The following is a 27,913-nucleotide window of genomic DNA, read 5'->3' on the forward strand; positions in this document are numbered from 1 at the left end:
AGACCTCAAACGGGATTCATATGAAACGATAGCAAACACTATGCACAATTCTTGGATATTAACAATTCCCCTTGTCTCACGAGCGTAAGAGATCAAAGGTCACTTTTTTCAGCTGATTCCCCGCGTCCATAAACATTCGAACGAGCGATTATGAATCCCTACGCGAGCGTGTCGTGCATTGACGTCATAGGCAGCAGTGCGCTCCTTTATTTACACAGCCTAGACAAAGGCAAAGGAAAAAGGGTATTCTGATTCCGCAAACAATGAATATACATGATATCAGAAACTCAAAGCGTCACCGAGTTATCACTACCAACATTACACATATTTCTGGTGCGTTCAAAAGTATTCTATATTTAGATATAACAGGGCGGTGTGGCATAACGAATAAATCGGATATTGGAAAGCTGGAGTAAGCAAAGAGGAAATATCTAAGATAAATTTTTAAATTGAATAATTATATAAAATATACATGGAGAATTGATTAATAAATCATAAAGTATATTTCATGAGGAGCGATGGGTTTTTTTTCACACTAAGTAACGAAATTTCCACTTTTCTGGATTTAAACGAAAATGTGACAAAAATCACATCCGAACATACTTTTAGGCGTAAAGATATATTCAAAACTAAGCCTGAACCAGGAAAAATATTAAAGAGAATAGGGTAGTTTCCTATTTTTTATTGCCTAAATCGAAAGATCATTAATCCTGGAGAGCGCATTTCACGCTCTTAGATTTTCGAATGACGATATCTCTTTTCGCGATAAAACGAAAAGTGAAAATTTTCAAGCGCGCGAAAACGCGACGGCTAAGCAGGAATGATGGGAAAAGTCCGTGTGACGTATTTCTGGTTCCAGCTGTCGGCGTGTGAGGTGATCTTGGAGCGAGGCTTGAGCGCTGATACGACGCAGGCTGCTAGCAGGTAGCTGAGTACCCTGCTAGCAGGTAGCGCTTGGCTTAAATAAGGATTATTATTCCCCTATCAAACGAAGGAAACTTTCCGACCTTAGGCAATTTTGATAGTTGATTATTAAGAGATGTTTACCTGAGCTCTGTCTCATGCATGCATTAGTAATCTCAGACAATGTAGAACTCCTATCTACTCGTATAGAAACTAGGCCCCTGTGACGTCACGTGGAGTGGAATCGCATGGGCGCCAATCTGGCCTTTTTCAAATGAGGATAAAAATGGACCATTGCCATTCGTCAAAACCGCTATTTCTAAAACGAAATAATTTGTATATTATGAATACACTAATGGTGGGTAAGGAATCGCAATCAATGCATTTCTTTTTCTTTGATGAATGAAACTACCCTATTGTCTAGCAGAGGTAAAGATAATAGAGAAAATAAGCATAAAAGACGCAAAGTAACGATAACACGAGTCAAAAAAGTGCTCCCTCACGTCCTAGTACATCTCCCTTAACATGTGTCCACAAAAAGGTCCCTTTGACCGGGGGAGCGAAAAAATGTCCCCTGTCGCAGCCGCAAGCTTTTCCCCCAAGGGCACTCGAGTGACCCGACCTTTCGGCCCGACGGCGGCGACCTTTCCACACTGCGGCAGCGGAAGGAAATGGATCCAAAAATAGACGCCATCGCACATCCTCGCCCCACTATCCAACGGCCATTACCATAAAATCGGCAACGATTACTCGAGTCCGAAAATGGTGATGCAAAAAATTATCATTTCGCGCCATAACTCCAGCTAAGAATCTTCAAGTTTTTTTTAAAAAAAAGCTCATTGTCAGTATCTACGGCCGCGTGAATGGAGCGATTCACATGATTCGCATCAGTATCATCAGTATTTCATATCACCATGCTGGGTGAAGGATTAAATGAATTGGTAAATCATAAAGTACATTTCACGAGGAGAAACGGTTTTTTTCACACAGAGGAAAATTATGCTTTTCTCAACTTAAACGAAATGCTGTGAAGACTTTAATCAAATTTCTATCTCATTTCAAAATTTCCCGGTAAACAATGAAATACAGAGCTATAGACAAAATTAAGAGAGAAAACTGACAGACCGAGAGAGTATTAGTGAAGAGTGGGAGAAAATACATTTCCAGGCAGCCCAAGAGGAATGCGAGACAACTTAATTTGCCACATCGTGAGGTCTCATGAAAGCAATAGTAAAAGGACAATTGATAAAGGGATGTCTCGTCTAAAATACCCTGGAAAAAGATAATTGATATTAAAGAAAATATTATTTACGTCAAGAAAATATTTACTGCTAGGATAGCGTTGAGGTTACGCTCTGAGGATAATGTAAATCACTCGCTACCCTCCCTGAAAAAACCGCAGGGATGATGTGAAATATCTATATATATAAAAGAAAGTCGAAAATCGTGTTAGTTAGAACACTTATAACTCGAGAACGGCCGCACCGATTTCAATGAGATTTGGTTCTTTGGATTCGTCTCAGGCGGGGTTAACATATAGGCCATTAAAAAAAGGATAATTTCACAAAAAAAATTCATCTCTTTCTAACAATATGTTTTTAGGAGTTAGCAACGCAACAGCAATTGATAAGTCGGTCAAAACTACCAATTAAATTATTTGTTTTGTTTTTACCCATTTAATAACTGAACTTCGTAACAATATAATATTTTAATTACTAAATATATTCAAAATATTGAAATTGCATTAAAAATATTTAATTCTAGCTAATTTTAAGCCCAGCTCGAGTTGACTCTTCACTACCGTGTTTGTAAACAAATCTCCAAGCAATTGTTGACAAAAGGTAATGTCCGTGTTCCTGTCGAGGAATCGAGCAGTTTGATTACACTTTCTCCGAATATTTGCAATTTTTTTTGGAAGGTGAGCTCATCAACAAAGAGTTCCAGAATATGATTGATCACCACAAAAATCAAAAATGATTGATTGAGTGAGCAATTTCGACGGCCTAGAACGAAGATGTGGATCACTCAAACTAGGTAAATCAGGATCAAATAATTGGTACTCTGCATGAATTCAAATCTTTTAACTGAGTAATAAACGAAGACGAAGTCACCAACCATCTAACTGAATATATAAAGTCCTTGGACGTACCTTGCTTACCACGGCACGATTAACAGCTAAAGGAAGGCTCTGTGTTCATGATATTTCGAAACCTAAACTCACCATAGCTATCCAACGGAACGCGTTTGGTTATTTAAAAAATTGATAATGAATGTGACTCACGCGACTTTACTCAAAGGAAAACTCAAAGATGAGGAAGTTCTCATTCCTCATCTTTCCATGATCCCAACATATATGCCCTTTTGAGCTTAAATGTATTCAATTTCCAAGTAGTGTTGCATTCGCGATAACGATTAACAAATCGCATGGTCAGTCTTTCAGTTTTAGTGATGTTTGTGCTCATGTGCTAATGAAAACCCATGATTTTCTCATGGTAAATTAAACCTGCTATGTTTACGAGTCGGTAAACTATCCGCTGTATTTCTTCCTTCGCTTCAAGGGCGCAGCTAATACTACGGGTCTTTAGGGTATGGAAAACTCGCTAAGGTAAGCGAGAGGTGTGGGGGCCCTCCCCCAGACATTTTTTCAAGATAAATGGTTCAAAATAGCGGATTTTGCGGCTGTGTGAATAGTTAAATGTGTTTTGTTTGTTACCTATCCGTCCCCCTAATATTAGTAACAAAGTTTTTTATAAATAAGTTCTCTGAGCTCTTGGGGAGGTTTTACCCCCCAAAACCCCCCTCGCTGCGTCACTGCTTCGCTTCGCCATATTTATTTAGCGTCATCTGTTTTATATTGCACCTGATAAAAGAAAAACTGTTGTTTATCATAAGGTGCTTGACGCACTACATTAAACCCGAATGTGTAGGACACACCGAAGTGCGTTTACGCAGTGCATTTTTTCCAAACAGAGATACTGTAACTGGCGCGCCTAAAGTCATTTGATACGAATGCTGCTGCTTCATAGGGGCTTTTCTTACACGATTTTGAGCATCAGTCAAGCGTCGGTCTGGCGTTGTGTTAACCTGCCCCGTGAACGGGCTAAGTTTACGCAACAGACTTGGACTTAAAAACTTTTTTTTACGGTTAAAAGCCAGCATCAAATAGCCAGAAAGTGAATGCGTATAATTTTTATTTCATTAACTGCTTTATAAAACTACAATGCCCAAAATTTCTTAAGCTATTTTCATGCTCATTTACGTAGTTTTATTGAATTAGTATCTTATTTTATTATAATAAACATGGTTATAAACGATACAGCCGCTCTTGATTTATAAATGTGTAACTAAACTGTTAGTTCATTGATTGTTAGGGGGTACGAAGTCCGCCGGGTCAGCTAGTAACACATAAAAACCAGTAGTAATGAATTAGTAATGCCGTTACGGACTAAAAGTGTTTTTATTTAATCACAATTATCTCGTCGATCAACTACTTTGCAGATATGATAGTGAACCTAAAAATAAATATTCGAAAAAAACTTATTTGCAATTTTCCACGCTAATTGATTACGATGAAGTGGCATGACTAATTGATTTTGAATATAATTTCTCCCACATAAAAATAACTTTATAGTACCTAGGGTGAATAAGTGAAACTCGATTACGAAAGTACATATTTGTAATTTTTAGTGATGTTATCGATTCCTAAGACATCATCCAAATTACAGGCAACTTACTTAGTATCGCAAGAAAAAAGGAAAAAAATGTTTAATAGGCTAGGATTCAATTTTCATTACGATACAGCGCTGCATTCGAGTTTTCGTAAGACAATCATGAGTATCCAACTATTCAACGGCCATAATCTTAACCTCGGCAATCATTAGTCGAGTCCGAAAATAGCGATGCAAAAAGGTACCATTTCGTAACTCCAGTAAATTTCAAGTCTATTTTACGAAGCACTGTATCTACTAAAGTGTGGAGAGAAAAATTCATGTTACTAGAATTATTCATCAGTATCATCAATACGTCATAAATTCTATATCTGTCAATCAAAATCGTCAAACTTACATAGATAAATTTAATTATCTACCGAATTACCATTATTTTGAGGAAAGTTACATAAATACACCATCGAAAGCCTATTTTAAATATCCGATTTTGATTTACTATTTAAGGTAGGCTTTGAAAGGGATTTCTACACACGTTTCCACAAAAATTATTGTTAAAATTTTAGTAAAAATCACAATACTACCACAATTTTTGAGGAATACCTTTTGTCTCCACATGAGTTTTTATAGTATTTTAATGTGGTTAGGTAAAAAATAGCATCATGCCTATCTGAAACCACTCTTTTTATTCTTCGCTTCATTCTAGCCTTCTTCATTATTGTCTTTTCATCAAAAGTGAGAGCTCCGTACGCGATAACACGGGTGAAAGATCCTCGACGTGACGTTGATCCTTATAAGGATTAACGCGTGGGTCATGGCAACGGCAACGTGAGAGGCGCTGAGGAATTCTCGCTTCTCGACGGACAACGCGTCCGCCCATCCCTCCGACGAGCGCGACACGTGTCGCGGACCCGTCAATAGCGATGCGAGGCACGCGACAAGAGGGAGGACGCGAGCGGTGACGCAAAAATAAAACAAAAGCGGATACTTTGGAGAGCGGGAGTGAGAGAGGAGGAGGAGAGTGAAGCGACGCGACGTACCCCCCAGATGACCGTATCGTGGGGGAGATGAGGTGAGGTCGCACTGATTAGGGTGCGGGTGAAAAGGAGGGAGAATGGTGTAGGCGAAAGAGATGGGCTCGCTGAGAGACACCTTGGACGCGGATTCACTCAGAGAATCAAGGTTCATTTCCAAACCGTGGATTTCAAGGATAAATATAGGCAAAATTTTCGCGAACCACGTTATGAGCATAGGCTTCCTAACTTCACCCACTGAGAATGAGGGAAATTGAACATTATTCATATTTAGATTCAGAACAATCAGTTACAGGCCAATAGGTTTTTCATCGAATGATTTCATCTTTCTAATTCCAAGACGCGGTGGGTGATACCATGGTGGGTGAGGAGAGTCGGATTTTAGATGAGATACGGAGTAGACAGTAGGTATGGATGGAGCGAGTACTTAGTGGGGAGGGGATGCTGAAAACAGTGTTAAAGGGTAGAATGTTAGGTAAACAAGGGAGGGGAAGGAATAGAACAGGATTTTTAGATAGATTGAAAGGGAGTAGGTCTTATTGTGAATTGAAGAGGGAAGTGCATGATGGAAGGGGAGGCTCCCGGATTTCTTAAGCACTCCATGGATACCTACCTTAATCGGTAGAATACTTTCATAATAATAAGTCCTAGAGAGAAACGCAGCTTAAGAAAAATGAGAATATTCATAAAGAAACATGAATTTTCGCATAAAACAATATACTTTATTCCGAGAGTAATAGAGAAAATGATTTCCATTATATTATCCCACAGAGATTAGGAAACAATAAACTGTTTCACACTTTTCAACTTTCCGTTTGTAACCCATTCCAGGCTTGTGCTGGACCCCTTCTTAGGGCGATGGACGGCCATGACCAGAGGGCGCCAGCACTATGTGGGGGATGACTACCGAAACGATCCAGAGTGAATTATATTAATTTAAATTATTGTTTTGTTTGCTTAACACGGTGTTAGTAATGCTGTTAAATGAGACATCGTTTAAATCAAGTTAATCGCTCAATGTTGGAATTCTGAATGTAAAATTTGTCACTTCCGGAAAAGGAGGGCGCCAAAGATTCCCAGGCTGGCGGGCGCACCGGGATACGTCCGAGTGTCCCGGCGGCCCAGCACGGGCCTGACTCATTTGGGGACGTCCCTTACCCTTATTCCCGTCCACCTGTACTTAAACGATAGCTTTCATCAGGCCATCATGTCTCTTGACGTGACCAACTAAGTTATTTCATCTTCTTCTTAAGGGTTTTAGAATACTTTTTCCTACTCCTCTGAGCACTCCCTACTAAACCACTCGGTCGAACGATTTATCATCATTGCTTACTCAGCTAAATGACCACTCACTTGCTAATTAAACTAGAGAGTTGGCTTCGTTAGGTGAGGGTAGGGATCACATCGGACTAGGCTAAAGAAGGCTGAGTTTCACACATGCAATGTAGGAGGGGGAGGCAGCTTCTATCCCTGGGCCACCTCGAACTTCGAGGATTTTTGCTTCGGGGAGTAAAAAGGTTGCACCTGGGAGAAGAAGAGCTGAATAAGAGACTAAAACGGCAGCGTTAGGACTTACTAATGGGTTAGTTGACTAGTAGTGTAGCCTATTGACGTATGTATTCCTTAATGCATGTTTCTTAATTTACCAAGTATTTATAACAGCGTGTTTTGCATGTGCTAGCTTCATAGGCAGATTTCCTTCATAAGTAGTTGGTAAGTTTTGCCATTGCATGAATGTAGAAGTATAAGTATTTGGTACGCGTTACATTTTTATGACCGTGTGGTGTGCATGTGGGAATCCTCTCGTTTGCTGCATGCTGGCGTTTGATCACCCCCTGCCAAACACCGTTGAGGTGGACCGCAGAGTGTTATCAAGGCGTAGAACCCGGGACCTCTCGATCAGCAGCCAAGCGCTCTATCTATTAGTCTACCAAGCTCCCACATCTTTAACGTTAAGTCAAGCTAAATGACAAACCGTTACTTTTCATTTGTCAACATTTAAGCGATCCGCGGGGGTATTTATTCCCCTAATACTATAAAAAAGATCAAGATTAGAGAGAAAGAGGGAAGTAGGGTGAGTAGAGAGGTGGCAAAAGGACAAAAGAGCGAGGGAGATAGTGGTAAAGGGGGGGGGGCACTTTTGCAGCAGGGGCACGAGGACCTCTTGGCCAGCGAAAGCGATTGCACGGCGAGATACGGGAGTGGTGGGCAAGTGGAGGGAGGGGCTCGCTTCGTTTGCGATGCACTCGAGAGGAGCTCGAGGGGTCCCCCGGTGGAGGGAACAGAACATGCCACGGCACACACCACGCACAGCAGAAAGGGAAAGGAAGGGAGGGAAGGGATTGCGGCGACGACATGGCCAGCCAACATACCCCCGTGCCGTGTTTGATCAGCACCCTTTATTACGGTATCGAACATTCTTTCATCTCAAAGATTCATAAACGAAAGAAAAAAATAGATTGTGCCGAACTGTAACAGGGTGGCCATGGATTGAAATTTTGAAATATACTGACATTTCAAAATTTGCAAATAGGGAGATTTCCAATTATTTTCTTATTGCCTAAATCGAAAGATTATTACTCCTGGAGTACGTATTTCATGCTTTTATATTTTTAAATGGCAATATCTATTTTTCGCCAATAAACGAAAAGTGAAAATTTTCAAGCGCGCGAAATCGCGACGGCTAAGTATGAATGCTAGGAAAACCCCGTTTTGACGTCATCCTGGTTCCGGCTACCGCCGTGTGAGGCCACCTTGGGGCGAGGTTATGAGCGCCGCTAAGATGCAGGCTGCTAGCATGTAGCAGAGTACCCTGCTAAGAGATGTTTCCCTAAACTCTGTGCCTCATACATGCATTGGTAATCTCCTGACTACTCGTATCGCATCTAGGTCCCTGTGACGTCACGTGGAGTGGCATCGCATGGGCGCCAATCTGGCCTTTTTCAAATGAGGTTAAAATTGACCATTAAAATTCGTCTAAACTGGGATTTCTAAAACCAAATAATTTGTGTATTATGAATACACTACTGGTGGGTAACGAATCGCAATCAATGAATTTCGTTTTCTTTGATGAAGGAGACTACCCTATTCTCAAGTACTGTTACTAATATTAATATCTAAAGATAGTGAGAATAAAAATTAGAGTTATTTCATCATGTCGACACAGATATTTGCATTGACCAGAGGTACTCTTATCTTGTGGAAGAGGCCCCCTTATCTCATATTTACTAGAGAATGCATGGTGTAACCAATAGGATCAAATTCTTGAAAGCCGTCACTGACTGATAAATATTGCCGTATCACCTAAAGAAGCAAAGATCAATAGATATCGACTGTACACATTGCTATCATGTGTCACAAATGAGAGGTACACCCAATGATGTTTCAGATAAATAATAGTTTGTCTTCTCCTTATTACTTCCTGGAACACCATAAACTGCGTTCAAAGAACTATAACGACTCCAACTTTTTCAAACGATTGACGTCAATAGTAAATATTGCATGATGAAACTCTGGGAGGCAACTTCATCACATAACCTTTTTTTTAACATTTTACGAGGAATTAAAAACAGAGCCACAGTTTGAGATAAATTTTTATTGTCCACTTGTAGTGGTCTGAGCCCATGGTTAAGGTCCCGGATCAAAAATATCTACGAAGCTTAATGATTTCGGGGAAAGGCTTATTGCCTAAAAAGAACAGGAGAAAACGTTTATGTGTTTGAGCGTAAAACATATTTTCCTGATTCGTTCGACATCGCCACGAAAATTATATAAATTCACGTAGGGAGGAAGAATAACGTAATCACAAATATTAAAAAACTAAAATACATTGCAATATTAATTGCATCAATGAATTACTGCCTACAATAAGTGGATGTTTTTTATTAAAATTAGCAGCTTATCAGAGATTTCACGGGGCCGGACCTCAATTAAGGCCGTATGATGTGCATATGGGAATTGATCACACCCTGCCAAACACCCTTGAGGTGACCCGCAGGGTATAATGTAGACGTAGAACCCGGGACCCCTCGATCAGCCTCTACCCACTAGTCTACCACACCAAAATTTTGAAATATGGTGATATTTCAAAATTTTGCCAATTCTCAAGTACTGTTTACTAATATTTATATCTAAAGAGAGTGAGAATAAAAATTAGAGTTAAATTTATCATACCGAAACAGATATTTGCATTGAGAAGAGGTACTCTTATCTTGAGGATGAGGACCCCTTATCTCATATTTACAAGAGAATGCATAATGTATTTTAAAACTATTTAGTAATACAAACATTACAGCGAACCCTCAATTGGATAGAGGGAGTTTTCACTCGACCCTTTGCAAAAAGTTAACACACTAAACTCCAACCTACCATTTTTTTGCTTTGTATATGAATGAAAAATGTTGAAATTACGAATCATTACACGAAATCCATGACCTCAGGATTAAAATGGACTCATTGCTACAGATGTCAGAAGCCATACCTTCGAGCGTACCAGTTACACAGGTAAGGGAGATTTAACTCAAGAATTTGTTATAACTAAACACACAACTCTCTGACGCACTACTCTATGGCTTTAATAGAAATCAGGAATTTTGAAAAAGCCAAGCGGTACACGTGCTATGATTTTGCATATAAGATTCACGGATAATGATAATGATAAACGAAGGTTTCGTATTTTCCACAATTTATTAACGGAGTATTACTAAACACGTGTAGTAGTACTCCGTTAATAGATTAAGGACAAAACGATATTTTCTTTTATCATTATCATTACTTATGTTCCACGACACCTCTCCTAAGAAAGTTGACTATATAAGAATCACGGAATCCAATTTTACGTCGGAAGGCTTACTCCCAGAGCGTAGGTACAGGACTCTAGCATTTGCTCTCCAGCATATTGAACTCTCGCATTTACAGTAACTGAACACATAAAACTCTTTCCTAGTCCTCCTTGGATTGGTGAGGGAGTCAGAAAAAGAAAGTTCAGGCAGGCAAAAAATTGAGGAGAAATGCGGAAAAGAGTTTTTTTTCGACCGTGGGAGTGTCTCCCTCGCGAACATCGCCATGACAATAGTGGGATTAGCCGAGCATGCACGAGGAAACCACAGGGCATGGAAGGCGACGCGACGGCTGGATTGAGAAAGTCGGGTGGGCACTGTTGCCGAAATGCGTGACCATGGATGGGGGGGGGGGGGGGGTTGGTTGTTCACTGGAGGACCCCCCTTCGCCTCCTTGAAGAGCCCCGCGGGCCCTCGCGAGAGAAGCACGCCTCCTCTTGTCCACACGAGTCACGCGATTACGTGCAACGGCGCGTTCTCACTCGGCACGGGAGGTGGGCGGGGTAGAGGGCGCCTTGACGGTTGGGTGAGTGAGACGCAGCCAGGGCGCCCAGGGGGGCCAAACCCCCCCCCCCCCTTCAGGAGAGAGAGGGAGCCCAAAATAAAAGTTAAAAATACCTCATCTAGAGCAGTAGATTTGATAGAATGATACCAGCTATTGTTCGCCAATAATTAATGTAGAGACATTCTTATATTATGATTTCTTACTTCTATCGATTTCCGGTTACAATAATAATTTTATCGACAAGCAGCGAGCTCAAATAGTAGACTGATTCAAGCAATGAGCGTAGGGGTCCACATTTAATGCTCCAGTGCTTCAGGGCTCATTTGCCTCATCGATACTGACTTTACGAGGAGGTGATGCATACTTACTATCCCGTTGAGATTACAACGCATTATTATTGTCATTAAAGTACTCTATCGGTTAAGGTAGGTTTGCAAGGAGCGTGTTGCGGGTTACCTCAGCCTGTCTCCCCGCCCATGTTGGATCTCCTTTCCACAATAAGGCTTGCTTCCTCAAATTTTATCAATAAATCCTATTTTCATCCTTCCAATTCCTCGCTTGCCTGATATTCTCCCCCCTAACAAAGATTTTTATATACCTACCCAGATCAAGCTGTCCATTATTAGTTTCTTTAGTCTAAGCAGGTTATTTCCTGCAGGAAATTTCCGACGAATGTTATATGATTAGCTATATGAACTCGCGGAGGGGTATAGTCGCAAGTAAATGAAATTTTAAATTGAATGAAAGAAGCAGATACTTTGCGGAGAGCCATTATAAGATATGAAGTGATACTACTTTACACTTCTCCACATAAAACTTTATTTCACCCGAGTCAACATGCTTCATTGCACCTCAGCATCATCAAAGACTTGTTGTTGTTGCCTTGTTGTTGTTGTTCTTGATAATGTTGCATTGCAGAGAAACATATTGACTCAGGAAAGGTGCAAAGTAGTATCACTTCATAACTTAAATGAAAGTACTCCAGGCTCCCGAAAAAAATTTGGTTGAATTCATTTCGTCTGTAATTATTTGCGAAAGTAACTTGCACAAATATACTGCCTTGGTAAATACAGTTTCAGTTTCTGAAATACAGCTATTTAAATAAATGCACGTACGAAGAAGAGAATATTAATTTTTGCATTTCTTAGGATCTTAGAACGAAACGCGATGATGCGGTTTGTTAGTAAGTTCTGTGAAACTAGTTTCATCAATTACGTCACTCTAACAACGTAATGAGTATTGATTTCTTGGAACGCCGGTTATGACTGGAATTATGTCTCTTAGGAATTATGCTTAAAGGCAGTAATTATGTTTATAAGCAACCAAACATTCAGCGTCGCAAGCATGATTGTTTGGCTATCACTGCCACTTTTGCCCAAACTACTTCCATTGTGTTATTTCCGTCAGCAAGTTCGGAGAAATACGAATGACGATGAATTCTTGCTTCACAACCAAGCGAATGAATTTCAAGCCAATATTATTTGTTGTCATGAATTCCCGACAATATGACTCCACATTGTTAGATTTTCAACTGGAATATTTGGAGCAGATCCTATGTACAAAGGAAGTATTTTTTGCCCTCAACGTGTGTGCATTAATTTTAGATCCTATACGCACGACAGGGTAGGGCAGATGGCGATGACCGTTCATTTATATCCACAAGCCTCGACTGATGGTTATAACCACCCAATTGCGAATGTTTCATTAAATATTATCGGGTAATTCTCCAATAAATACATAAGAAGTGGGCAGGAGTGATGTAGTCTTAATTACTTACTAACACCAATTACATTTTTTCAAGCAATGCAATCAATTGAAGAATCATCACGTGGAGGATCTAAATTATTACCACGTGGAAAAACCATATTGAAAAATAAACATGTCTTACTAAGTATGTAGATTCCACACTTATTGCATTCTAGTTGGTCAGAATAAAGAAATATGGAGTGCCCAAAGCGAAATTATTTTCCAAGCCAGAACAGAGTTCCAATTTAAAAATATCATATTCTGGCGTTCATTAAAAATAAAACACGTGAACATTTTTTCTTCACGCTGACAGAATGTAAACCAACGGACAACCGAACGCTTCGTCATCACCCAACGTCGAACAACTGTCGCTCTTCGGCGTCCAGTCGCTCTTTCCATATACGCCCTGTTCAGCGCCTCACTCCAAATGTCTCCAATGAGGAAATCCGACATACCTTCGCAACCGTGAGGACAGCAACAAAAATTTTCGCTTCAGACAACACGGCGGTTGTTGAATTGCAAGGAGGGGGTGGGGGGGGCGAAAGAATTTTTGCGAGTCGTCGTCACACCTAGGGGAGTCGGGATCGATGGAGCGGCCCGACGGATTCTTTGTCGAGGACAAAAGGGCGTCAGCTGGAGGGAGGGCGTACGCGGGAAAACAGAAGAGCAGCGGAAGGCGTATTCGGCGGAGACACCGCTCGCCAAAACGCAACGAGAGGGGCGTACACTACGCACGAGAAAAGGCATTATCATTATTAAAGTAGTCCTCAACTTATTAAAGGAGCCTCAACAATCCGACGAAAAGCATCGCTACATACCATCAAAATATCTCATTTCGCTTCTTAACATAGGCAATCAATAACTCAATCTGTGATTCAACCCGACGGTTGGTGTGGATAGGTGAGGGTAGACCTCACCCTGAATTAAGCCTCAGACGCGTGAACTGCACACATACAGGGCACCCTGAAGAAGCTAGGATTCGTCAAGAGTGTTGAGGGGAGATTTTCGGATGAAAACGTAAAAGAGAGGCGCTATTTCGCACTCGTCCAACCACAACTTGGATATGTAGCGAGAATTTGGATTCGGCACTGAAAGACTTCATCCGTGAACTTTATAGAATACAAACGAAAGCAACGTGATTCGACAAAAACCGCTGCGGGCGTACATAAAGCGTTACACAGATTAAGCAGGGAGCCGTTAGAGACTCGGATGATAAGCGCTAGGCTTCGATTGCTTGAGCAATCAGGAATAGATAACTTTTAGGGTGACACGGAGAATATCACATTGGAACTTATCAAAATAAGATCCCCATTGTTATTCCAGGTCAAACGGAAACGATAAATTAAGAGACACTTTTTGCCGAACGGCAGGTATGAGATTTCGTTTTTGCCCAGAACAATGACGGAATTAAATAAATATTTAAAAATAACTTAAAAATAAAAAAATAATTTGATAAAATTTAGGCAATGAATATAATATAGCAAAAGTAATACATACTTAAATAAATGATATTTACTTCTAAAACAAAAAATAGTCGAAACAAAAGATAAGAGATACAATTTTAGCAATTTTTTTTATTATTTGATTAATCAAAATTGATTGGTAATACCAACCATACACTGTAATAGCTAAGCAGCCATACACAAACGTTGTAAAAAACTTGTGCCAAAATTCCAGTTTCCTTTTTATTAAATTACCACTGAATTTTTTGTATTATACTATGAATTATAGTAAAAATGTTATGACATTATATTTTGTTTATACCTCAAAATTACATCCATTTTCATTTTAAGCCCTGACTAAGGAAACTAAATCCATGAAACGTCGGAAAAAATTGTATTTCAATTTCTTTTTAAACACAAGACTACAAAACACTACAAAAATTCATCTCCTACTTCCATATACTATGACTTCCCTAATTCCTATTAACAACTAAACCTGTTTCTGCTCTGTATCCAGTGAATTATCTTGCAAACAGCTATACATCGCGTTTCCCAGGGGAATATATATTTTCTGAAAGTAACCTTAACATCAAACGCTCACATGGTGATAACTTGCTTAGAAGGGTGACATAATAGGATAACTTGTCGTGCGCACGTGACGTCAAAGACGTCGATCAATGACAAACAGCTCACTACATTGTTCAAGGACATTCTATAAGGGAGTAATTAAATGTCATTACCGGGCACAAGATACATGGAAACTTTATTTCTCCGTAAAGTCTCCTCGTGCCGTCGGACGCTCACGCATGATAGCACAATAAATGCCTCAGTGCCAATCACAACTCGATTCGATAGAAAGCTTTGTCAAAACCAGAATAAGAAGTTGGGCCATTAATAGCTTTTCCCTACACAAAAGAACAGAAGTAAAAGAATTCCAGGAACCGAAAAACTCAAAAAGTCGTCAAGTGTGCTCATTAAATGAATTTAATTGCCACAAAATTTTACGTCTACTTAGTCCAAGTTTCATTATGACCAATAAGTTTTGAAACTTGAACATTTGAAATGAGCATTTAAAATTAAAAAAACACAAAATTTCACATTGGCACAAGCCATTACTACTTCCATTCTTCAAGCAGTGATTTGCGATTATATAAAATTCGAACTGAGAGCTATTATAACTCAAGTGCTTCCGATGTCATTTACGTAATGTGATTGCTTATCGATGATTGACGTAATGCAAATGGGGACGGGGGCTACAGTGAAATGTGTATGTATATGCAAGTGTTACAATTAGGAAGGTCAACAAAAATTGCTTCCAATTACAACAATAGCAATGAATTAAAAAAATCTAATCAAAAAAACAAACGTGGATCTCTACGTCGAATTCGCAGCGGGCACATCTGTTGCCTACCGTGGCGTCACCGAGCTGCCATGCGAGAGAGGATTGGTCAATAATTACGCATTAATTATGTCCTATTCATTCCCAATACATAGGAGATGTGTTCATAAAACAATGGGAATTTTAGTGTTATGGAAAAAATATTTATTCGTCTATCCTTCAAACCAGTCCCCATTAGCTATAATGCACTTGTGACAGGGCGTTTTCCAATCCTCGAATTACTTCTCAAACTCGATCTTTGGGATAGCATTTAGCTATGTCAGCGATTTTTTTAAATTTCATCTATGCTTGTAAAAAGAATGTCTTTTAAGGTTTTTTAAACAATGGTTGTAGCTAAAACTTTATCGTACTTCAGGGGCATATATACTGACATAACAAAAAACATTAACAATCGGACTCACCAAACTCGCGAGAAATTTAAAAAATTAGTTCCCGTTATTGTCGTACGTTTTCTCACACTTCAAAGGCCTGTTAACAGGGTAAATCAGCTAGTATATGCTAATGCATAAATGTAAGAACGCGAGAACGAACCCCATAATGCACCATGTAACCACCCCCACCTAAATCATTCATGCAATCAGATATAATGCACATGTATAATACACGTGTTCATGTTTCGTGTAAACAGGCCTTAAGAAGATAAAAGATGATCGGAGGTCCCCTCGTGACGAGCAATATCTATTTGCACATGCAATCAAAGCTCGGCCACCAATCGGCCACAATCAAAGCACCACCACCAAGACGAAAAATGGTTGTCTCCGAGGCTTCAATTTCATGGAAGATACTGAAGGTTACGCAGACGAATACAAAAAGAGGGGAAAATAAAATATAATATGAAGAGAAAGGGCTGCGTGAAGCACTTGACGACAAAAATACCATGGCAAGTGGGCAATGTCATGAACTACAACGATAAAAATAAGTCATGGGGTATATTCGAGAAGAATTTAGGTAAATATCACAGCTAGCAAGAGATAGGAAGATACGTAAGGCTTTACACCACCAATCCTAGGATTGAAATACAATGATGCACAGTGCACAAAAATGCGGAGAAGTTTACCACAGTGCAAAAAAAAAATAAAAAAATAAAAACGTAAGACCCCGAGAACCTCATAAGACTGTCAGGATTGAAATATTTATTCACGGCGGGAGGAGGAGAAAGGGGGAAGAGAAAGGAGGGGTGCAGGAGGAGGGTGGGAATGAAGGCGAGAGGAACATATACATAAAAGGAATGGAGGCGAGAAAGGTACGACCGCACTCGTGTCGAGAAAGTGCAGGCTAAACGGCGTTGCGTCACCTACGACGCGATAGCACGATGCTGCAGCGAATGTCCCTACACGCCATAAGCACCCGGAGAACATGCCAACGACACCTAAGACCGGGGAAAATGATGATGAGATAATTTTTTTACGAAAGGAGAAAAATACAGTAAAAGTAAATTTATTACTCCTTTAATTGGAAAGGAGAATTAAAAATAAGTTTATTTTGCTCAGATGTCAATTAATTTGCTTTTAGTGATACAGTTGTAGATTTCCATAAAGTTATTGTTTACGAAGAATTTGATACCCAGCGCCACTGCATTAGTAAGTTAAAAAGACTGTTAGATGGATAACCATTTCGAGAGCCACAGAAATTCACTTCTAGTCAAGTAGCTGCACGGTGACAACCAGTGATATTTTTTCAGTAATGAGTTGAAAATAAATGATGACGCTCTTTTGTGCAGGCTGGAAGAGTGCAGGGTAATGGGGCGAATTTTTAGTAGAGGGCGTGTTTATTACAGTCTGTTAAGACCGGAAAATGGTGATAAGAAGAAGGAAATTGTTAGGTACGTTACGTACGTCTGATAGTTAACAGACACAATTCTTACGCTAGATGTAATACAACGCCTTTTGCGGGCAGCCTCATCACTAAGACACTTCTCCGCATCGACCATTAACCGCGGAAGACTTCGCAATGAGATTTCGCGGGGATATTCAATTTGCGCTTATGTGCGCTTATTGCAAGCAAATTATCATTCTATTGTAATACTTCAGGTATGCAACAAAGAAAACTGAAATTTATAAACTAATTGATATCCAAAATTAGGCCCTGAAACATTTTATGGCTTCTCGTGGACACATCAGTACGTCACAAGTTAGATCTGTGGGTAAACGAACTTGACGTAATAAAAATAGATTTACTAGTAGAATTTGGTTTAGTTTGGAGTGTTGACAAGTAAGTTGTTAACACCACGCATGTAAAACAGGAATTTTAAAAAAATCGTAGGGAATTTTTTTAATCTCTGCAGAGTGTACAAATTGGTGTTATTGCATGTGATCTTTTCTTTATGTAATCTTTTAAGTGAAGGCATATTCAGTCTCACCAAGAGCATCAAGACCCTCTTTCAGATTTGTAGACTCTAAACCACATTACTTCATTTGTACGGCAGCATTATGTTCACATAAACGTTGAACGGGAGATATTACCATGTAAGTGGACTCCAGAAAAAGTAGAGTACAAAAGCCAACCTGATAGAAACTTCAGGACATAAATCAGGACTGAAACCATAAAAATCTCTGACAGCTTTCGACTTATCGATCCCCAAATACTCGGCCGTGGTGTTGATTTCCTAACTTCTTCGTGAACTCGTTCCCGTTAGTGTGTCACAAAACGAAGCTCGGCGTAGGAGATATCCCCGCCCTTCAGAGGTAGGCTGTGACCATGAATATTACAAATTCCAAAATTGGACGTTGATTCGTAAGAAAACTCGCTCCAGCCATTTGGAAAGCAGTGGTCCTCGTGATGGCTTAGGACGTTTCTCGCTAAATGGTAACCACCCACAGAACATCAGTAAAATGATAATTCGGAAATTTTCGTAACGTAATGGTGGATAATTGGATAATTTCCTGGATAGAGAAGTTAGTGAATTTTAATTGGATAATTGTTTGCATTGCGATATTTCACACAATCATGTCTTGAAGGATTATTTTAGTACATAGGCAACTGGGAATGCGACGAATAAATATACCACATGGCTTACGACTTTCAAAAAAAGGCCAACATCAAACTAGGCCGAGCGAGTCGGACAATTGGTCATTACTCTCAAAACGTTTCGATTCCCGAATCAATTTTTTTCCATGATTGTGTATAAAATATTTGAACGCAAAGTAAATTTTGAATACAAAGGAAAGTACAGAATGTGGTGCTAAGATAGTTTTGGAGATAGTATATGGAGTCACACTTAAAAAAAAAAGAAAATCGTTGGGAAACAGAAGGGCGAGGCTTGATTAATTACAATCTTCATTATGGCAATTAGTCAATTTCTGCAATTTTACGGGGAAAACTAGGTGGACGACGTCTACAATTTCGCTTCGAATTTGAAAAACTTTCAATGCTCACCATCCGGGCGAAGTCAAATACATTTGGCTATATCTATTCCGCGCCGTTGTGGCCGTATATAGAAGCATCGGTGGTTCAGTGGTAGAATGCTCGCCTGCCACGCGGGCGGCCCGGGTTCGATTCCCGGCCGATGCACATTTTGCTGATTTGTTAAGCGGAACCTAATACTTTTTTCGCTATAAACTTAGATGACCTGATATGTGTAATACTTTACCCGAAGCCCGAGACGAGCTGAGAAATTTTAAAAATTCCAATTTTTTGCTGAATTTTTCTCATTCATCCGGGATATATCTGAAATATTAAGAAAATAAAAGCAAAATCGGAATCAAGAAAAGGGAAAATGTATCGCATTTCAGGCGACAAGAATTTTTCGGACGCACGATACTCACTGCCGTCACTACTCCTAGATATCCCAAAGATAAATTTGAAAGCACACCACTAAGCGCTGTTAGAGCCGACAAATGTATCCGCAGCTGCATAATCAGACCGTGGGAAACCCAATACGATATCGGCGGAACCGATCATGACGTTGAGGACATCCACGTTTCCAACAGCATTCTTACGTCCATCAATTAATGCCAGTAGGTCAGCGGCCATCCTGGGCTCAAAAAATCCATTTCAGGAATCCCTCTCATTACATAAATTACGCATTAACGCCAGAAGACGCATGAAAGTAAGCGCACCTTACCTGATTGGTAGAAAGTTATTAAATAAAACGCATTCCTAACCTAACCTACACAAGTACAGAAATTATTACACGATGTTAAACGAATTAGGCTGGTGGTCCCAAGAGACTCGGGGTCCGGGCACTAGACTTACACTGTTTGAGCTACTGAGAATGGCACAGAGCCACACGGAGGCTATCATATTAGAACACCCTCATATTTCCTCGTCCGACAGAAATTATAAATTAAGAGAGATATTTTGCGAACGGATAATTTATGGAAACCCGTTTTCCCCCGAAGAATAAAGGCATTTGTATAAATACTACGTGGAACATAGCATGCACATTACCTTTTCTTTTTACACCGTAACAGCTGATGTCCAAGCATGCCCCTGGCCACATGCCTATTGAGGCGGGGTAGTATGTCGATGTACCGGTGGTTCGACAGTTGGAAATATTTAATTTGCTTCGCATGGGAATATTGAAAGCGACATTAGTTGAACGAGGGAGCGAATGTGTTTGTGACTCACCAGGCGCAGCGTGTAGGGGGGGAGCGTGTGTCCATGCTCGACGCTCAAATATTTTATTAATCGAAAACGGCTCCTCGGACGTAATGACGGAGTGACTTCTGGCACTCCATTGGACTGCAACTTTCAATTAATTAATCGCCTCAGAAAGTATGTCACTCGGTCTGTTCGAGAAAATTAATCGTTATTTCATTTATTACTTTCGTGCGCCTCTAAATGTTAAACAACCGATCTGATTGTTTCACCGCAACTCAAGAATTACAACATAGCATAACTCAAGAATCAAAGAAAGTTTAAAAAATAAGCAACACTCAAGTGTTACATATACAGCAGGTTGTTTACGACTATCGTCGTTTTCCTGCACTCAGCATCGATGTCTCCCTGTCATGACACTCCTCCCATTCCACTTGTTTCCATTGCTCTCACAAGTCACTACTTGTCAGTACTCCCTCTCTCCAATTCACTCTTAGTATTTCTCTTTTCAGTTTTTCTGTAGGTCTCCAATCCAATATTGCTTAGGCCTACTGGTTACATACATCCTCTTAACATGGCTAGACCAGAGTAGTTGCTTCTTTTCAAACCTTGTCGGCTATATCTTTTTCCAATTCCATCATTTTCATGATTGTATCAATTATAAGTTTATCAAGTATACTCTATCTGCAAATTCTTATCATGTAATGGCTTCCGGTCATAAAGAACCTACATCTGTTTTGCTATAAAGTGGGAATATTGGCCTCCCTCCCCCCGTCTACCACCCCCCTAGAGCTGAAGGACTTGGAGCAGGCATGCATATGGGCTTTCCGTGCGTTTTCTGGACCAGGAATCAACCGCGCCCATTAGAACACAACCAATCCCCGTCAACCGTTTTCCCCCCTCCATCTTTACCCTCTGTTATGCATCCTTGCTTCTACCCTCACTTTTCCTCCTCTTCTCACTTGAGAAAGATGGGCAGCGTCCCATCGAAAATTTGTAGAAACAACCTTTCCCCGTAAGTTCCCCACTTTTATTTTATTTTTCGTTTTTCTATCAATCTCTAAGTTTTTTATGTGCCCACCCTAGGGCAAGAAGAAGTTCCTTTATATTATTTATATTATATACTTATATTTATATAATATATATTCTTATACGCTTACACTTATCTCATGGGTGATGTAGGACGGAAGTAATTAATGAACAGAAGATGAAACTCTTTAAAAGCGCCTGCAAACAAAAATATTGAGTACACGGAACGTAAAACAGGCCACCGCAACGCAGAAAACTCGGGTATCGCATTTTTTTCACATCGATGCACATTCCGCAAATGCACCGGAAACAAACGAATGCATACATGCGCATCAAGAAAAAAAATCCCCATCACAAAGGCATATCGAGGACAAACGACAGACAGGGAAAAAAATTACCATAGGATGAAAAGTATGAAACGTCTATGTCAGCATATTTCGAAAGTATTAGGCCAACCAAACTATGCGTAACAAGAGTGAAAAAAAGAGCCTCGAATGTTTAAATGTTGGAGTAGTAATGAGGATTTTGGTTTTTCGAAAACGATTCTAACTCAAAAAGTATAATATTTTATTCTCTTCGTATAAATGCAAATATTCCGGTAAAAGTTCGCAAGTGTCTACGATTCTATATCTCGGCTAAGACTGTTATGTCGTAAGCATAACGCTGCATACTATTTCTTCAATATTAAAACTCATTCTCGGTAGCTGTAGTTCGAAAAGTAATGGAATAAAATCAAGAAATGCTTAACCATAATCAGTTAAGAGGCATCTTTCCTTCAATATCCATAGATACTAATTTTCCAGTCCATTCTTTACATGTAAACATTTTTCATTGAAAAAAAGCCTCCTCTTTGTCTACCTTTCATATTACACTTTCTAAATATTTTCTAAGATGTACGCGGAAAAAAAACTATGAAAAACTACCGAATTTAGATATTTTAATCATAATCTCAAACACAAAAGAAAGAAGATTAATATTAAACACACATTTAAGCTTGGCGCCTTCTTAAGATGTCTTAAGCCACTTATAAATAAGCAATAAGCTAATTTTCAAATTATATGTAACGTAAGTACCAAAGAACAATTATGTATAAATCTTTAAACATTGGCTGTATTACCATATATTTTTAAATAGGAGCACTTAAGTCAAGGAGATAACAACTATATCCTCAAGTCATGCTCAATTTTCATCGTTGTATACAAATAAGAGCAGAGAAAATTTTTACAACAAAGATTTTTTCAAACAAGGAAATTAGTTTTTCCCACTAAGTTGTAAATCCTAAGATTAGGCCCGTACAAAAAAAAACTTTCAAAGTTGCGTTTCACCAAGTCGTTTGACATTTGAGCTTTGCGTGACCCAGGATGATGCCCCAAAGCAATAAAGTGAAATACCCAGGCCAGCCCTGATTGCGTCCCCCATGCTTTCTCAGATCGACCACTTGTTTCAACTGGTGGCTTGTTCACCAGATGTGATACTGATAACCGATTAATGGCTACGGGATGGTTTTAACTATAATTTAAGCACTAAGTTCACCATGATGAGAAAGTCAAGAGATACATTCATACATTCCGATGCTCATTTGCTACTTGACAGCCTGACAGCAAAATCTCTGCTCTGATCACGTGACATATTTTACTGTTTTTAAGCGAATTTAAATGCTACCGGAATCTGGACCATGGGCGCACCCAGCGAGGGGCGGGAGGGGGCAGCTGCCGCCCCCCCTAGAAGCAAAATCGCAAGTATCTTTATGGAAAATAATATTTTTTCAACCAAATAATTTGAAAACTAATAGAGAGCTGTTACAGTTTCCTTAATATGTTGATTTCATTCACCTTTTCCATACTTAAATCTTTCCTACAACTTGAGCAACCATGGCTTGCCCCCTTCCCCTAGTTTTTATCCTGGGTACGCACTTGACCTGGACTTGGGAGAATGGAATGGAAATGGTAAAGTACGATCACCTTATATGTTCAAAAACATTAAGTATGAAATGAATAGAGCTCAACAAATGAAATAAAATGAGACTCCCTCCTCGTCCGTCAGCGATTCATTTGGTTCCAATTTTAAATTTATATTTATACATCTAAAACTTTAATTAACATGCAGTCGATAGCAGCGCTAGGGAGCCATAAAATAAGGTGATTTCCAAGGTAAAAATTAACAATCCCCATTGTGTTTAACCATAGAGTAAGTAAATATATGTATACTTACTCTACGGTTAAACTCACACAAAATTACACGAACTAAAAAGGTAAAGGTAAAGGCATGGTAAAAGAATGACGTCGAAGCGTGGGACAAGGTGGAAAGTTAGATCCAAATATTAAAAGCATAATAAAATAAATAATATAAAATGTTAGCAAGTAAGTAAAAATTAAGGCTAGTAAAATATTCATATTTAAAACTGATGTGAAATTAACTAAGAGCATTGATTTTCTAGTAATAAAATGTGAAATAAAAACACATTCCGGGAAGTGAAAGTACCATGTTTGGACTATTTATTCTTTGATTTTTATAACAATACCATTTTAACTTGGGAACAAGGGGATCTCAGTGAAATATACGTATTATCTGAAGGTCCATAAACCTGGTTAATATGAGTTGAAATTCTACGGCCAATTAAGAACCACTTTTTAAATATATTTAATACAACAAATAAAATTTTCTACATTTCATTATCTCCATATTTCGGATTGGAGGTAACTTTAAATGGAATGGTTTGCCTTATCCTCTCGACTATCACTGTTTACATTAACCTCATTAAGTCTTAAATCAATATCGGCCTCGATCCAGAAATTCAAGCATCCACGCCTTCCCATCGGATCGTTGAGCCGGATGCGCAGAGAAGCGTGCCCCATTCTCAAATTCTCAGCCGAAATGGAAAACTTTTCGGTCTTTTTGAAATTTTGATTCATATCAAATAGAAAACCTGGAACCAGGAATTTACCACAAATCTAATAACGTCGAGTCGAATCTCCATCATAAAAATCGCATGGAACAAGTAATTATCACGTCAAATTTTATAATCGAATACTGTCGAAACTGAAGCTACTAATATCGCACGAATCGCAGCAAATATTATTATTATTGAAACATTCTGCCGATTAAGGTAAGTTTTCATCTAGTACATACGAAGTATTTTGGTAGTTTCTCTACCCTTGGTGGACTTCCCTCTTCAATTATCAATAAAGTATCCCCCGTTTCATTCTATCCCAAAATCTCATTCTCTTCCTTCCCCTCCCTCGTTTATCTATCATTCTACCCTCTAACACTGATTTCAACATCCCATCCACACTAAGTACTCGCTCCATCCATATGTTCTGTCCGCTCCGGATCTCATCTAGAAGCTGCCACTCCTCACCCACCATGTCCAGCACTTCGTCTGTACTCCTCCCCATCCACTTTGCCTAATCCATTCTTCCCCATACCCACATCTTTAACTCCTGCAGTCTTCTCTCATCCTCCTTCCGACCGCCCACGTTTCCACACCGTGCCTCAGTGGTGGCGGGGTAAAGTGCTGCCAAACCGAAGGTCGCGGGTTCGAGTCCCGCCTGGGTGGCTTTTCCCTATCCAGGGCATGGTTGTATGTGATAGTCATTGTTAAACGCTATTTCTCCCGATGAAAAAGACCTTCAATGAGCTGTTTTCGGGGTGTTGAAGATAAATAAAATAATACAATAAAGCGATACACTCCACAGACTCTTCACTAGCCTTTTGTGTACACTATTACATAATGATCATCTTATAATCTCTTTCTAATTCATGAACGCCTCCTTTTCTAACGCAATTCTCTTCCCGATGTCCTTACTACTGTATCCATTTTCCTCAAATGTGCAGCCCAAATAGTTTAATCGTTCTAACTGCTCAAGTTTCTGTACACCTAATTTTATCTTGAGTCCCACATCCGTAGCATACGATGATTTACAAAACCGGTCAAAACAGATATTCTACCGCATAGTTAAGAGCTATTAATTGTTTCGCAAACGTTTCCAGACATATTCGCCTGGTTTTGAAACTATAATTGAACCGATAACTTCATAATTTCTGTCTTAGACCTGAGATACAAAAAGCGGGTAAGTTTGACGCAGATGTTTAAAAAGGGAAACTGAGAAAACTTCCGAGAATTCCATTTAAAAAACGACCCTCATTCCCAGACTAATATAAAATTGAGCCCTATTTCTGTTGATTCGAAGATGGTTTTGAAGTAAGCAAACGCCTCTAATATTTATGCATGTTCCACCGCTAGACGGCAAGGTGCCTCACGCGCCGCAGGCTCACGTCAGCAGTTTTGATCGGGCGACCTTTTCCCCGTCGCTTCCGTTACATAACTCCACACCTCTCAACACGAACCCCATATCCTCCTTTCTAGTCACCTTTTCTCCGCACACTCCATAGAGAGCATCTCGAACAATTCCAAAAGCAGCGAATAGGAGAAATGGAAAAGTTTATTGGGAAGCCACTCAAATATCAAATTGGGATTCGGTGACCTTTCTAGACTGCCCAATCATCCAGACAGTTTAGACAAATATTTCAGCAAACACGAGAACCCTGGTAAACATTTACGAGACAAGCCAAAGAAATCGGAATGTTTGTTCCTTAACCGTTACCAGCCAGCTAATTTTCCGCTATTTTCACCGTTCACGACCAACTGTGGCAAATAAATAACTTCTCGATTTCCTCGACCGATCTCAGCATTATTTTCCCATTATTTCCTTGACATCAGATTGAGTTACATTAGAGGAAAGAAGAGAATGTGTATAACGGGTTGCCTATCACATATATAACCTGATGCTGTCTATATATAGAGGAACCTAATTCATGAAGTATGAGCATATAACTAACAAACTAAGGCTTCAAAAGGGAAATCGACGATTGATAAGTATTCGCCACTCCGAGGGAAAAAATGGTAGTTCTGCTGCTTTTGCTGACATCTCGAATTTTGAGGCAAAAATTCTGACACAAGAAAAGAAAAAATCACATAAGTTATATGGATGCGGATTATTTCGTTTTTTTTTTCTTGCATTACAATGTGCGCAGAGAGAAAAGTGGACGAATGAAGAAAATTAACGAAAATACCACCTCACCATTGCATAAGTAATCGAAGTAGCCACCTGCCGTACATTTTAAGGTATCCACTCCTTTCCTTGGAAAATTATTTCTGAAAGAATAATTTAAAATTTATTATTACACAGATTTTTTTTATTAAAACACGACCATGGTTTCTATGGTTCCACAAAGTATCGCCTGAAATCGTCCACCTTTTTCCTTACCAATGTTTTTAAATTTAATGACGTAGTTTATGCATGGCGCACTGTGAGCTAGCGTGTCACTAGTACTCCCAAAATCCTTCGTTAGAACTGAATTGTGAAAACGTAGACAAACCTGTGACGTGAAACATCAGCGGACTCCGAGCAAAGGGGGCCCACGCCGATATTCTATGTATGCACGACCCTTGGAAACGGAGGTAGTTACTCTCAAGAAAAACCTACAGGTTGCAGTGAAAATGAAAATAGCACGTTGCCAAGTAGAGTGTACCCTCCGAAGCGACAGCACTGCATGTTCCTTCCTAAATTTCCCAAGGGAATTGTGGCCTCGCTCCTTCAACAAAACTGGGACAAACAGTAGGTTTGCTCCAAATACAAATTTCCGCCGCGAAACTATCGAACTGCTCTTACGGAACTCACTTCTTTACCCGTTCCCAAAATGTATTCAACACGAGAAGCAACCTCAAAAGAACAGTGAATTCGTTCGTGGGTCGCTACAGCATCATTATTAAAAGGAAAATATTTGTTTCTGCAGTACAGTATCAGTCAAACAAAAGGCTACCCAGTAAGTAATTCACAGAAAGTCACGGATTTTTTAGTTTAAATAGACGTCTGTATTTAAGATAAACTTATGTGGCTTCATGTATTCCGAAAGTCCGTAAAAAATTAAATTTACCGTCATAATGCACATTCATTTATTTTTTTTATTTTAATAAAGAGATACACATACAGCAATACTGCCAATTTAAAGTGCATTTATAACAACAAATATTAAATAATTAAAGAATAATTATTTGTTACAAATTTAAAACAAAAATTTATCCGGCTATCTAGTCATTTATGCGATAAATATGTTAATGCCCGATGAGTAAAATTTTTAAGTGTCAGACCGAACGGATCAATATCAGCGGGTAGAGTTTAAGACAAAATTTCAAATTTTAATAAATAATACAGAAAAACCTTACCACTAGTACCACAACTTGAGAAATAAAATACAACACACAGCACCTGGTATCGCTTCCCCAATTCAAACCTCTCTAATTGAATCAAAAGTTATTCGAAAGAACAACTTTTCATAATGATAACCGAAGGTAAAACAGATTACTAAATTATTCAGGGTGGGAAAATAAAGTATTGTATCAAATATGTTTATTTAAATTAGAATAAATGAGGACAAGCAAATTTGGGGCAAAATAGGTTAGAAAAAAATAAAAATGGATATCTGATAATATATTTTAATTCGATTTTGGAACAAAAACTACTCGATAGCGCGACATTAACCCAGGAGTATTGGGTGCACTTAAATAACTTAAAGGAAATATGAATCTGAGACGATTTGAATTACATAAAGCACTTAAACTGCACATAAAATCGATTGATACGCAAGAGGAAATTTATAGCGCAAATCAATTCCCAAAGAAATAACAGAGAAAAAAAATCAATCGCGAAGAATTTCCCGTGACATTTATCATGCATTACTTCATCACCGCACACTCACCGCGAGAGTGGGAATATTTCTACAGTATAAAGCCCATCAGACAGCACAGAGAAA

At 39.2% G+C, this 27,913-nt stretch overlaps 1 protein-coding gene and 1 non-coding gene across 5 annotated transcripts in view; one reads left to right on the top strand and one right to left on the bottom strand.

Moving 5' to 3' along the window:
• Positions 1-27,913, bottom strand: part of LOC124155500 (unconventional myosin-XVIIIa) — a 730,850-nt gene that overhangs the window by 672,153 nt on the left and 30,784 nt on the right. The window lies entirely within an intron of this gene.
• On the top strand, positions 18,972-19,042 carry Trnag-gcc. The gene has a single exon. It is a non-coding gene; the product is annotated as a tRNA-Gly (tRNA).

This window comes from Ischnura elegans, chromosome 3 (assembly GCF_921293095.1).
Source record: "Ischnura elegans chromosome 3, ioIscEleg1.1, whole genome shotgun sequence".
In the NCBI taxonomy this organism is placed as follows: domain Eukaryota; kingdom Metazoa; phylum Arthropoda; class Insecta; order Odonata; family Coenagrionidae; genus Ischnura; species Ischnura elegans.